A 12,705-nucleotide genomic window follows, 5' to 3' on the forward strand; every position below is an offset into this window, starting at 1 on the left:
ATGAAGAAGCTTACCTCGAAGAAAGCAAGAAGCACAACAGCCAAGCAAACAACCAAAAAGGAGCAAAGAAGCGTACGGGGGGGATGCTTAGAGGAGAAGAACTGGAGTTTGGAAGGAAATGAAAAAGGTAAAGTGCAGAAAAATGAGTTTAAAAGCCAAATAGAAGTGAAAACCGAAAATCGGCGGGAAACCCAAGGGTCAGTCCCTTTCCAACCACATCACGCCACGTGGCCACAACCCACGTAACGCCGCCATAACGCATTCAATGCGGCACGAGATCCTAAAGGACAAAAAAAAAAAAAAACTGTTCGGCTTCCACGATCGTCACCGACGACCATGAAGCCCGGGGGCATCTGATGGTATTGACGAATACGTGACTGACGAGGATGAGTATAGACGAAGCTGCCTTCACGGACGAACATGACCAGTGTAAGTGCACAATTGCACCTGGTCCCAAGAACAGTTATGGGCTCAGGCCCAATGAGCCTTAAACAATATGAATTTGTAGAGTGTGGGCTTGAAACCCAGGTTAGAAGTGTGTGAGGATTAAATGACAAGTCAAAGATTGTTAACACTTGAGAACAACAAGGAATATTGTAAATCAACCTCCTCGGACGTAAGCCGAGAGCTGTTTTTATATTATATCTTTCTCTTAGCCTTTTTTCCTTTTAGGTTACAAAAAGTCTGTCCCCTTTTTTCTGTCTTAGATTGCTCTTTAAATACTACTCCTTTGAATGCTCCTCCTTTGAATGCTCCGTACACGTGTTGCCTCACCTCCCCCTTAGCCTAGATATTTCTTTTCTCAGTGCCTTTGAATAGTAACCAGAAGTTTCTCTTCCACTGTTCAGGTGTCACTTCCCCATAAATTGGCTGGTGGTAGGTGCGGTGGTCTTTAATGTGGAAGCGCCACTTTATCTTTGACATTTCTTCAACACCGGTGCTTCTGGGGCGTTCTAGGGCTCACCCCTCTTAACCATTGGCTTTAACCGTGTCACCCCCTAATCTTTACTATGAAATCCCGAGTTCTTCGGTGTTCATCCGAGGGTAAGGTCACCCTCGGCTGGATCCTCGGATCCTCGGCGTATGGGCCGACCCATAGTACTAACAAATTCTAAACCCAGGATCAGGTCGGCCTTCTCTAACACGACCCAAAAGGCCCATGTTCCCATCAGGATCTTTTTGCCCCACACAACCAGTATACGCGTCATCAAAAAGAATTAATGCCATTTAATGCTGCCAATAAAGCTCCAACCGTTACAAGACCAGCTGGACGAACCGATGGGAACGCATTGAAGTCCATAACTCCACCAGAGACGTTATCAGGGAGTCATTAACACTCCAACGGCTACAACCCCCAAGGGTATATAAAACCCTCACAACACCAATACAAGGTACATAGAAACAACATCACCACCTGAATCCTTTTTTCTGGTATTCCAATCATTATCTTCTTCGATACTGACTTTATCATCGGAGGTGTTGTGGCAGGCACCACACCGGTGACCACTTGAGTAAATTCCTGCTCGCACAGGTTCGTCAGAGTACTTCCAGGAGCCATCTGGACGAATCCAAGCAAATCAACGAGATACTGCTTCATCAATTTTAATACAAGTTCACCGTTTTAAAATTTCCAAACTTGTGTATAATCTGCTCTAATAAAATTAAAATTTTAAAATGAAATCACAATGTTATCAAGCGTAGCCGGATGTGCCATTGTTTTTTTCCTCCCTTGTTATCTTATTAGTCTTATGATGTGAACTACAAAATGTCCTCTTTCATTCCTTTAATTCTCAAATAAATCAATACTTAATTTCTGGTTTTTACCACCACACATCCTTGGTGCGATCGTCACTTCACAATTATAAATGCTTATGAAGTGTGAGGGATAAGGACTAGGGTTTAAGTTTTCAGGAAGTAGCTTCACACATATATACATTTAAATTAGGTTAGAATAGGATTTCTATCTTGTATAAAAAAATATATATATATATATATATATATATATTTCTGGTTCTTGTGCCTCTTTTTTTCTTTTCTTTTTTTTGAAGGAAATCTCAATTCTATTAAATCAGGAAAAAAAAAATACAACAACAGAAGCTTAGGGATTGTTTGGAATTTGTTTATTTTGCTGAAACTGAAATTTTTTTGTTGAAAGTACTGTAGTAAAGTGGGACCCATGAATATTTAGTACTAAAAAGTAGCTGAATAGTAAAATAAGTTGGCAAAAATAATCCTACCAAACAAACACTTAAAATGACATTTACCTCTAATAGAGAGAAAGGAAGCTTACCCAAAAAAAGAAAAAAAAAAAAAAAAAAAAGACTGGGGGCACAAATGTAACTATGTAAGTAAAACTAAAGGTATTGTTTGGACTTTCTCCAAAAATACATGTTGAAACGATCCCACAAACAAAGGTAAAGTAGCCATAAAACCATTCAGCCTCGGCCACCACTCCAGCAGATAAGGCAAAAAGATAGATAAGGCCAAACACGTCCACTTAAATTCCAACATCTAAATTCAATTGCCGTTGGTTCTTTGGCTTCATTGTTATTTAGCTAAAATGTAGAACTGGCATTCTAATTTTTTTTTAAATTTTATTTTAGGTTTTTAATTTTGCTTTCGATCATTTCAGTCCCTTAAGTTTCAAATTTATTTAATTATGGCATTTCTATTAACTTTTATTAAAATTTTTTGGAAAAAAAAAATCCAAAAAATATTTTTAAACAATTAATTGAATTTTTTTTAATTAAAAAAATTTGAAAAAAAAATTATAATATTAAAAAATTAATCACGTATAATAAAAGTTATGTTGAGAAGTATCCCGTTACATTTTTTGTTTTTGAGAAGAGGAACGGTTTACATTTCAGACTTCCATTCTCGTTGTCTTCCTTATTTTTTTTCCAACTGCGTGGCAATGAAGTCAACTTCGTGGTCAAGGCATCTGTATAATTTATATAGTACCGTCTTTAACCTTTCGTTGCCAAGCGTCTCATATTCAGTCTGCTCTTTCGGTTTAAAAAAGACTTTGAGCTTCTTGTCCCGACGACTATAGCCAACAAAGGAGAGGGTCCGGCGATTGGGATAGATCCGGGTACAACGTACTCCTGCGTGGCAGTGTGGCAAAATGAAAGAGCAGAGATAATAGAGAATGATCAGGGTAACAGGACCACTCCTTCTGTCGTTGCTTTCACTCAGGCGGAACGCTTGGTTGGTGATGCAGCCAAGAACCAGGTTGCCAGGAACGCCACCAACTCTGTCTTTGGTAATCTCTCTGCAATAAAACTCCCCCTCTCTCCTTTTTTATAAATTAGATGAATACAAATATTTTCTTTTAATGAAGAATTAAGAGAATTTTAATTTTTTTTAAGTTCTTGAAAACTTGTTTTTCCACTTACCAATATCAAACTTTTTTTATTTATTTATTATTTTTACAAAATAAAAATTCTACTTTAAGTTAATCTAAGTGTATATATACATATAAAATTCTGGAGACTTAAATTCCAGCCCTTATCCCAACACGTCATAAGCATTTATATTCATACTCGTGAAGTCACTATCACGCCAAGAATATGTGGTGGTTATCAAACTTTGTTCTTGAAAGTCTTTGGGTCTGACCGTAAGCTAGTTTTATTTTAATTTCGAAAGTATTGAAAAAAAATATGGTGGAGATATTATCTTTTTGAAACTGTTAGCAGTTATTGTAGGAGTAGAATTTAATGGATTGTGGATAGTTTTACACTATGAAGCACGGGTGCGTTTCGGGATTCGGGTGCAGGTGCGAGACTCGGCAATTTCTGAAAAAGTAGGGTGCGGGTGCGGCGGGATGTAGCGATTAAAAAATTATTAAAAATATTTTTATTTATATTTTTAATATATTGCTAAACATACTTTTTTCACATTATATAAACATATACCAAATTTAAGAACAATAGTAAATAATAACTAGAATACAACTTCATTATATAAACATTCCATGATATTTGAAAATTAAAATACAACTCACAAGTTTGAAACTAAAACAAAATAAAAGATACATCAACAAGACAATCAATAAGACAATCAAACACCAATTTCATCATCATCAAGATCAATAACTTCACTTCGAACTTCACTTTCACTAGTAGTAACACTAGTGCTAACATTCCCAATAACCATGGCCTCCAACTCTGGCTCATCAAGTGTAAGAGTTGCATTCTCAAGAATTCCAACTCCTCCATGTATGTCGCTCTCATTCCAAGAGTCTCCTGCAATATCCCACATCTTTGTATCTCTATTTATGTACTCCGCATTGCGCTTTGACAAGAGTCGAAGATTAGAATGCACATATACCAAATCCTCAGCACGTGCAGGAGCCATTTTGTTTCTTTTTAAGGAATGAATAAATTTGTATGTGCTCTAATGCCTCTCAGCACATGAGGATGAACAAGGTTGTCCAAGAAGTTTAAGGGCAAGGGTTTGAAGAGTTGGAAATGCGGAGCCATGGTATTGCCACCAAACCAAAGGTTGTAAGACCCACCTATCTGTCAAGACAGCTGGTAAAGGAAACCTCCCTCCTGAAAATGCAGCAAACTCAGACTTCACCACATTTAATTCATTCACATCTTCAAAGAATCAATCCAAACACTTGCTCCTTTCCATAGAAATTTCATGATCTCGATGTGGAGAGATGCGTTTTGAATTCTCCAAAAGCCATTCAGTGGAATAATACCTAGAGTTAAAGATTAAAAAACAAATATAAATGAAACGTGTGTTTTACTAGAAGGGGAAACTAAAGAAAATAGAAAATAAATGTACTTACTTAGGATTTAAAGAATGAGCCAAGTAGTGTAGTGGAGTACAATTTTTAGTCCAACGATCAATAAGTATATCATACACCACACTCCAAAATGAGCTATACTCATCATCTTCCAAGCCTTCATGCCGATATATTGCTACCTTTACCTTCTCTATCATTGAATCCCACATCTCATACACAAGATGAAGACAATACTTATCTGTGTCAGCTACTCGTATCATATCATAAATAGGTGCTGTGAATTCAAGGATATAATCAACCTTATCCCACCAAAGATCACTTAGAATCATCTCTTTCACCTTTTGAGCTTTTCCAACATCATCCTCCCTATAAGAAGCCCATTGCTCACTAATAGCCATGTCTTGAAGGCATCTTTTTATCAACTTCAACCTTTTTAGCATTATAACAACCGAAGCAAATCTAGTATCAGCAACTTAGAGCAATTTTAATGGACAAAATTCATTATACATTTCCAACCTCATTGAATGGTTCATGATAAAAACACATATGAAAGATGCATCATCAGCAATACGTGTAATCCAACTACATTCCTCATATGTAACTTCATTCTTTTCAGTGTTTTTTGCTGCACAAATATTCTTCAAAGCTAGATTGAGAGTGTGGACAACACAGGGTGTCCAAAATATTTTAGGATACTCACCCTCAATAAGAGCTCCAGCAGACTTCATCACATTAGCATTATCAGTGATGACTTGGACAACTTTCTCATGTCCAATCTCTTTTATAGCATCCCTCTACACCCCACCAATATAATGTTTGTCTTTGAACTCACCTGACCCATCAATTGCCTTAATAAACACTGGACCCCTATCTGATACAGCCATAATATTAATAAGAGGCCTCCTTTGTGGATTTGACCATCCATCAGAAACTATACTTACACCATTTTCAACCCAAAAGTCCTTAATTGGTTTCAAAAGTCTATCAACATGAGCTTTTTCTCTTTGCAAAAGTGTTGTTCTCAAGGCATTGTATCCAGGAGGAACATAACCTAGAATGCTATGAGTAGCGGCATATGAATAGGAACTACGATAATATGGGTTCCTTGCAAAGTTAAATGAAATCCCACCGGTGTAAAACATCCTAGCAATTTGACTATCCAATTCATGTCTAGCATTATTCTGGAATAATTTCTCCACCGTAGGATTCACAACATTCCTCCTCTTATTACCATCAAAGGGATTTGTACTATCACTCTTTTCTTGTGTCCGAAATTGGAGAATACTCCCAATAGGCCCACGGCTTGGGGGAGGTGGGGGTAAGGGAATTTGTTTTCTCTGTTCTCTTTCTAACTTATCATTCTCAACCTGATCATGCATTCGCTGCATTTCCAACCTATGGCTAGGTGTCACACTAGGGCATACTTTAATACCTTTATTAACAATTCTTAATAAATGAGCCTTAACCCTAGAATAGGATCCCAAATAAATATTACCGCAATAGTTGCACTTAAAGTGTGTGTTTCCACCTGATTTAACAGTAGAACCAGATGGTTTTTCTATTTTAGTCACATACTGCCAAAGAGGAGCTTCATCATTTGGCACTCCTTCATTAGATGAAGGTGAACTTTTTGTGCTAGTAGCTTCATCCATTGCAAATTCAACAGATTCAATTTAACCTACAAATAATTTCCAAATATATAATAACTATTAATTAAATAAAAAATCAAACCCCAATGTCACAAGACTCACAAAAAAAAAAAAAATCAGATCATCACAGATTCACAACACAATCACAAATCTGAGTAATAATAACTATTAAGTATTAACTAAATAAAAAATTAAACGTCACAAGACTCACAAAAAATAAAATAAAAAATAGGAAAAAATCAGCTCATCACAGTCCACAACACAATCACAAATCATAATAACTAATAGTTGCAAATTTAGCTATTAACTAACTAAAAAATCATCTATTAACAATAAACTAAGAGTGTGAGTGTGAGAGCTATTAGCTATGATACCTGACAGTGAGGGGAGACGGAGAGCAAGGGAGACAAAGTGGAGCGCTGAAAAATGAGATGTGCTGAAGAGTGAAGGCAGAGAATGGGAGAGAGCTAGCTGAAGAGTGAAGGCAGAGAGTGGGAGAGACTTGAGAGCACTAGCTTGAAGAGGTAGGGACTGGGGCGGCTGAGACAGAACCGGACTTGAAAAAAAATGAAGAGAGTTTTTTGGCTGGGACGAGTGATCCGTGAGGGTTAAGCATATAAGGGTTTCAGAGTGTTTTTTCCAAAACGCAACGTTTGGCATTTTTTTTTTTTTTTTTCCGGCTAAGTAAAACGGTGCGTTGCGCACCTGTTTTTTTTTTTTTTTTTTTTTAATTTCGGCCGTATCGGCCGGTTTCGGTGTTGCGCCCGATATGGACCGATTCAGGCCGAATCAGCGCACGTCGGCCCGTATCGGTGCGAATCGCGCCAAAAAAATTAATTTTTTATTGTTCGACGCGGCACGGACGCGCAGGCAACGGCGTCGCTTGCGCGTCGCCGAGTCGGGCCGCGTCCGACGCGGGTGCGGCGGCCCAAACGCCGCACCCGTGCTTCATAGGTTTTACATTTCTTAATACAAAATTTTACATATATTCTTTTAGATAAATAAGAGAAACGCTATTATAACAATATTTTCACAACAATTCCTATTTAGCTAGCTGCTTGCTGTTATTGGGGGAAAGAAAATAATTTTTAGTGATGAATTTAGATTAAAAACCCATAAAAATCTAACCCTTAAAATTTATTGTAAAAATACTGTGAAAATAGCTAGTCTCCTTCAAAAAAGTAATTTGCAACGGTTAATATGGGAAAACAATTCTGTTCTTATCATTTGGACTCGCGTAGAGAAAGTGTGAAGTGCTGGTATGGATTATGGGGTAACGAGTTTTGTGGAAAGCAAAAGATAATTGGATGTATCATTTATATGTCGGGCTGTTTGTATTCCCTGTAATATTTTGTTTCTCAAAAAAAAAAAAAAATCCTTTAAGAATTTTCATTAAAAAAAAAATCACTTTAAGAAAGCTTAATAGCATTTATATATCATAACCTCATCTATTCAGGGCTCAAAGTTAGGATAAAAATTCGCAACTTCAATATCAATTAAGAACTTATTGCTTTCTTTCTCATAAATAAAAAAAAAAAAAAGAACTTATTGCTTTAGTATTTGTAATTATCTAGATTTTAATTAAAGTTCTGATTATAAAATTCAAACTTGTATTATCAGCTCTAATCAAATTGAAGGTTTTAACGTAGATCACAATGTTAACAAAAGCAACTTCATGTGCTAAAGGTTGATTTTTGACTAAATTGCAAAGTGTTGTGATACTTAAAGACAGGGGAGCATATAAAAAATTTGAAACTTCAGGAAACAAATTCAAAATTATTCCAAAATTTACGTGTGTAATTTAATCTTAGATATTTTTTCTTCCTCTTTTATAATATTTTATTTGTTGAGTTTTGCTACTGCGAAAACTTTGTCAAAATAAATTTGACACTTAAAAAGAAAGTATATTGTCAAATATTTTTATGATAAATCTCACCACACCCAAATAAAATACACAAAGAAACTATCATAAAAAGAAGTTTCATTGATATTTATAACATTACACATACTTTTCTTACACTAATTTCCTATCTCACTACTTATTATTGGATGCCTTGATAGGGGAAATTATTACGTACTCTTGGAGTACCATAAATGCGTACTCTCTCCTCTCACATGAATAGTGGATCCCACCATAAATTTAATTAGTGGGACTTACCATTCATGTGAGAGGAGGGAGTACGCATTTATGAAACTCCGGGAGTACACAATAATTTCCCCCTTGATACAATTAGTTGCTAACCTTATATAGAGAATACAAAGGAGATGAAAAAAAAACATTAAATGCTACCACCTAAGAGTGAATGAAAAAAAAAATGATTGAGAAGTCCATGTTTGTTGGCTTTATTCAGGTACAAATTTGTTTGTATTTATTTATTATTTTAATGTATCTTTCTAGGACTTAATTGTGTTAGGGGTAGATATACTTGAGCCTCATCAGTTATTTTGGAAAATTGCATTCTCAGTGATCTCGTGACCTCAGGTGACTTGCATAGCCCGTGAGACACACATGGTAGGATGTCGGGATTAGAGTGATGACTGGGCAAGTCGCAACCATCTTGCGAGTTGCACGATCTTTGTACTCTGCTCTTTGTACACTTTCTAGCCAGTATATATGTGCTAATACACACACTCATAGTTGGTATGTGTGCCAAGGGCTTCTAATAAGAGTCTTAGCAAATCGTAGTTGATTATATACGCATCCAAGAAAGGCCATTCTATGTAAGAAAAGAGAGAGCTTTTGGTTTTTAAGAAAAATCAACTCCACAATCTTTTTTTTCATCTCTCTCAATCTTCAATTGAGATATTGTATTCCGTCATCTCAACCTAACACATAGACCTTGTGATTTGAGTGAAAGTTCATGGAAACTTGAGAAGCCACATTCAAAATCCAATTCTTTATGGTGGTGTTTTCATTGGTGTTTCATTGGAGGTTCTTTGATAAGCTAGAAAGAGAAAGGACTCAAAGTAGTCAGTTGCTAATTGGAGCTTAGAGGGTTCAAGTACATATAGACTTGTGGGCTTAGACGGTTTATAATGTTCTTGTGTATTGCAAATATCTTGTTTAGTGGAGATTTCCAGTGGATGGTCAGGTGAGAGGTTTTTTCGCCCGGTGTTACGGATTTTCCTTTTCTTAAACACTTCTTGGTATTCTGTTTGATTTTCTTGCTCTTCCCTTATTTCCATTGTGCTTTATATTTGTTATGCGTTGTTTAGTATAGCTTTTGTTCAATGAAAATTGGTTAATCATTTATACTTGGACTAAAATCATTAGTTCAGTTTAAAAGGTGATTAAGCCATAAAAAGCATGGTTTAGGGTTCTAAATACTTGTTAGGGTTGTTATAGCATCTTTCAATGATAGTATTTCTTACACACAAATTGTTACACACCCCATTTTTGAATTGAAACTGTGACTTGAAGTCATGATTTTAAATCGGGAACCATGACTTCTAGCCATGGTTTTAATTTTAAAATAAATTGTGTAAAATTATGTGTAACAAATTGTGTGCAACAAGTATTGCGCGCGCGCGCACACACACATTCTACATTAGTTCTACACTAGTTCTACATTCACACGTTGAAGCCAAATTGCCAAATTGGTTGATATTCAAACCTTTCAACTCACCTATTAAAGAAGGAAAAGTTTCCTTCTGACCTAAAGAAATGAAACACTTCTTTATCTTGAACTCTTCTTTACCTATTGTCACAAATGCAAAACATTGAAATTTTTTACTTCCGGCCTATCACTCTAGAGTCAGTGGTAACTCTACATTATTAGACTAATGAGCTGCAAAAATGTCCGCTTCCATTACTTAAATTCACCAATAAAAAATATACTTGCAAAAAAGAAGAAATCAATATATAATCTTGTTGCTTCTTGTGCTTCATTATTGTCTAATAGTTTTTACATCAACTATTTGAAGTATCAATTCCTCAGAAGGCTAATTATATTGCAGATGCAAAACGGTTGATTGGTAGGAGATTCAGTGATCCCTTGGTTCAAAGTGATATCAACCTTTGGTCATTCAAGGTCATTGAAGGTCCGGGTGATAAGCCTATGGTTATGGTCAATTATAAGGGCGAAGAGAAGCACTTTGCCCCCGAGGAAATCTCATCTATGGTCCTAAAAAAGATGAGTGAGATAGCCGAATCCTACCTGGGCACAACTGTGAAGAATGCGGTTGTTACTGTCCCTGCCTACTTCAATGATTCCCAGCGTAAGGCTACAAAAGGATGCTGGGGGCATTGCAGGCCTAAATGTCCTGCGTATAATTAATGAACCAACTGCTGCAGCCATTGCTTATGGCCTAAACAAGATTGAAGATAGCATTGGCAAGAAGAATGTGTTGATATTTGATTTGGGTGGTGGTACTGCTGATGTCTCACTACTTACTATTGAGAAAGGTGTCTTTGAAGTGAAGGCCGTTGCTGGAGACACTCACCTTGGAGGTGAGGACTTTGATAACAGAATGATAAAGCACTATGTTGAAATATTTAAGAAGCAACATAAGGTGGACATTAGTGTAAACTCCAAAGCTCTTAGGAGGTTAAGAACTGAGTGTGAGAAAGCAAAGAGGGTTCTTTCTTCTGCAAGTGTGACTGACATTGAAGTCGATTCTTTATATAATGGTATTGATTTCTATTCAACTATTACTCGTGCCAAATTTACGGAACTCAATATAGATTTGTTTAGGAAGTCTATTGATATTGTGGAGAAGTGCTTGACTGATGCTAACATGGACAAGAGTTGTGTCCATGATGTCATTCTTACGGGTGGTTCTTCCAGAATTCCTAAGGTACAGCAGTTGTTGCAGGACTTCTTTGATGGGAAGAAGCTTTATAAGAGCATTAATCCAGATGAGGCTGTGGCTTATGGAGCCGCTGTTCAAGCTGCTATCTTGACTGGTATGGGTAATAGGAAACTTCAAGATGTTGTGCTCTTAGATGTCACCCCTTTGTCTCTTGGTATATTAATTAATTCTACGGGAGATATGTCTGTTTTGATTCCAAGGAATACTGCCATTCCTGCCACAACGGAGAGCAACTACGTCACTATATATGACAACCAAACTACTATGGCCATCTCAGTGTATGAGGGTGAGAGAGCAAGAGCTAAGGATAACAACTACTTGGGGGAATTTGTGCTTCGTGGTATTCCTCCAGTACCCAGGGGTGAAGCTTGGGTCAAAGTTTGCTTTGATATTGATGCCAATGGTATCTTGAATGTGTCTGCTGAGGAGATTTCCACTGGTTTGATGATGAAGATGACTATCACTAATGATAAGGCAAGACTGTCCAGTGAAGAGATCAACAGGATGGTTAGAGATGCAGAGGCGTACAAGGCTGAAGATGATGAACACAGGAAGAAGGTTAAGGCTAGGGAAGCTTTGGAGAACTATACCTACAACATGAGGAATACTATCAATAATGAGAAGATTGGTTCCAAGCTTGCCCCTGCAGCGAAGAAAAATATTCTAGATGCTATTGAACATACAATTCAATGGATAGATGACCCCCAGCTCGTGGATTCAGAACTGTATCATGACAAGCTAAAATGGCTCGAGAACATTTGCAATCCCATCAGGATTTTGTAAAGCAATAATAAGTTTGATGCTGGTTATGAAGTCTTGTGGCAACCTATCATTTCAAAATGGATGTAATGGTTCAAACTTCAAACTATGTTACCACTTTCCAGTGCTACTATTTTGAGTGTGACTACAAATTATTATTATTATTATTATTGGTTCTATTGTTTTCTTGTTAGTTATTTGGCCTTCTAAGGCAACAGTTGGAAATTTTCAAGACATGTCCACTGATATGGATTTAGCTTCAAGCCTTCAACACATAGCTTGGTTGTTAAATTCAGTTTCAGTACAGTCACGCCATTGAATTTGTAAGGTGTAAAGCGTGAACAGGTAAAAATAAAATGAACTGGGAACCAAATAAAACACCAACAATTTTTGGGCCTTGTTCAGTAAGTAAAATCAAGGCATAATAAAACCCAAACAGAGTACGTAAAATCTTCCTGAATCTTGCCGAACCAACCAAAGAAAATTACGTGGATTTCATCTAGCACCAATTTGGTCATTTTAGAGGTTTTGAGGTATTTTGTATATTTTAGTAAATTCTCATCAGTAAAATAAATTTTTTTAGTATGGGCAATTGTCTTCAACAAATTATTACATCCTCGCCAATAAGTAATGTAAAAAGGTAATGTGATTAAGGTGATGTGATATATTTTGTAATCACAGATTACGGTAATGTTGAAAAAAATATCAAATGAACCAAACACATTTATG

At 36.5% G+C, this 12,705-nt stretch overlaps 1 pseudogene; it reads left to right on the forward strand.

Moving 5' to 3' along the window:
* On the forward strand, positions 1-12,077 carry LOC142632850 (heat shock cognate 70 kDa protein-like; annotated as a pseudogene).
* The last annotated feature ends 628 nt before the right edge of the window (positions 12,078-12,705 follow it).

This window comes from Castanea sativa, chromosome 4 (assembly GCF_040712315.1).
Source record: "Castanea sativa cultivar Marrone di Chiusa Pesio chromosome 4, ASM4071231v1".
Taxonomy (NCBI): domain Eukaryota; kingdom Viridiplantae; phylum Streptophyta; class Magnoliopsida; order Fagales; family Fagaceae; genus Castanea; species Castanea sativa.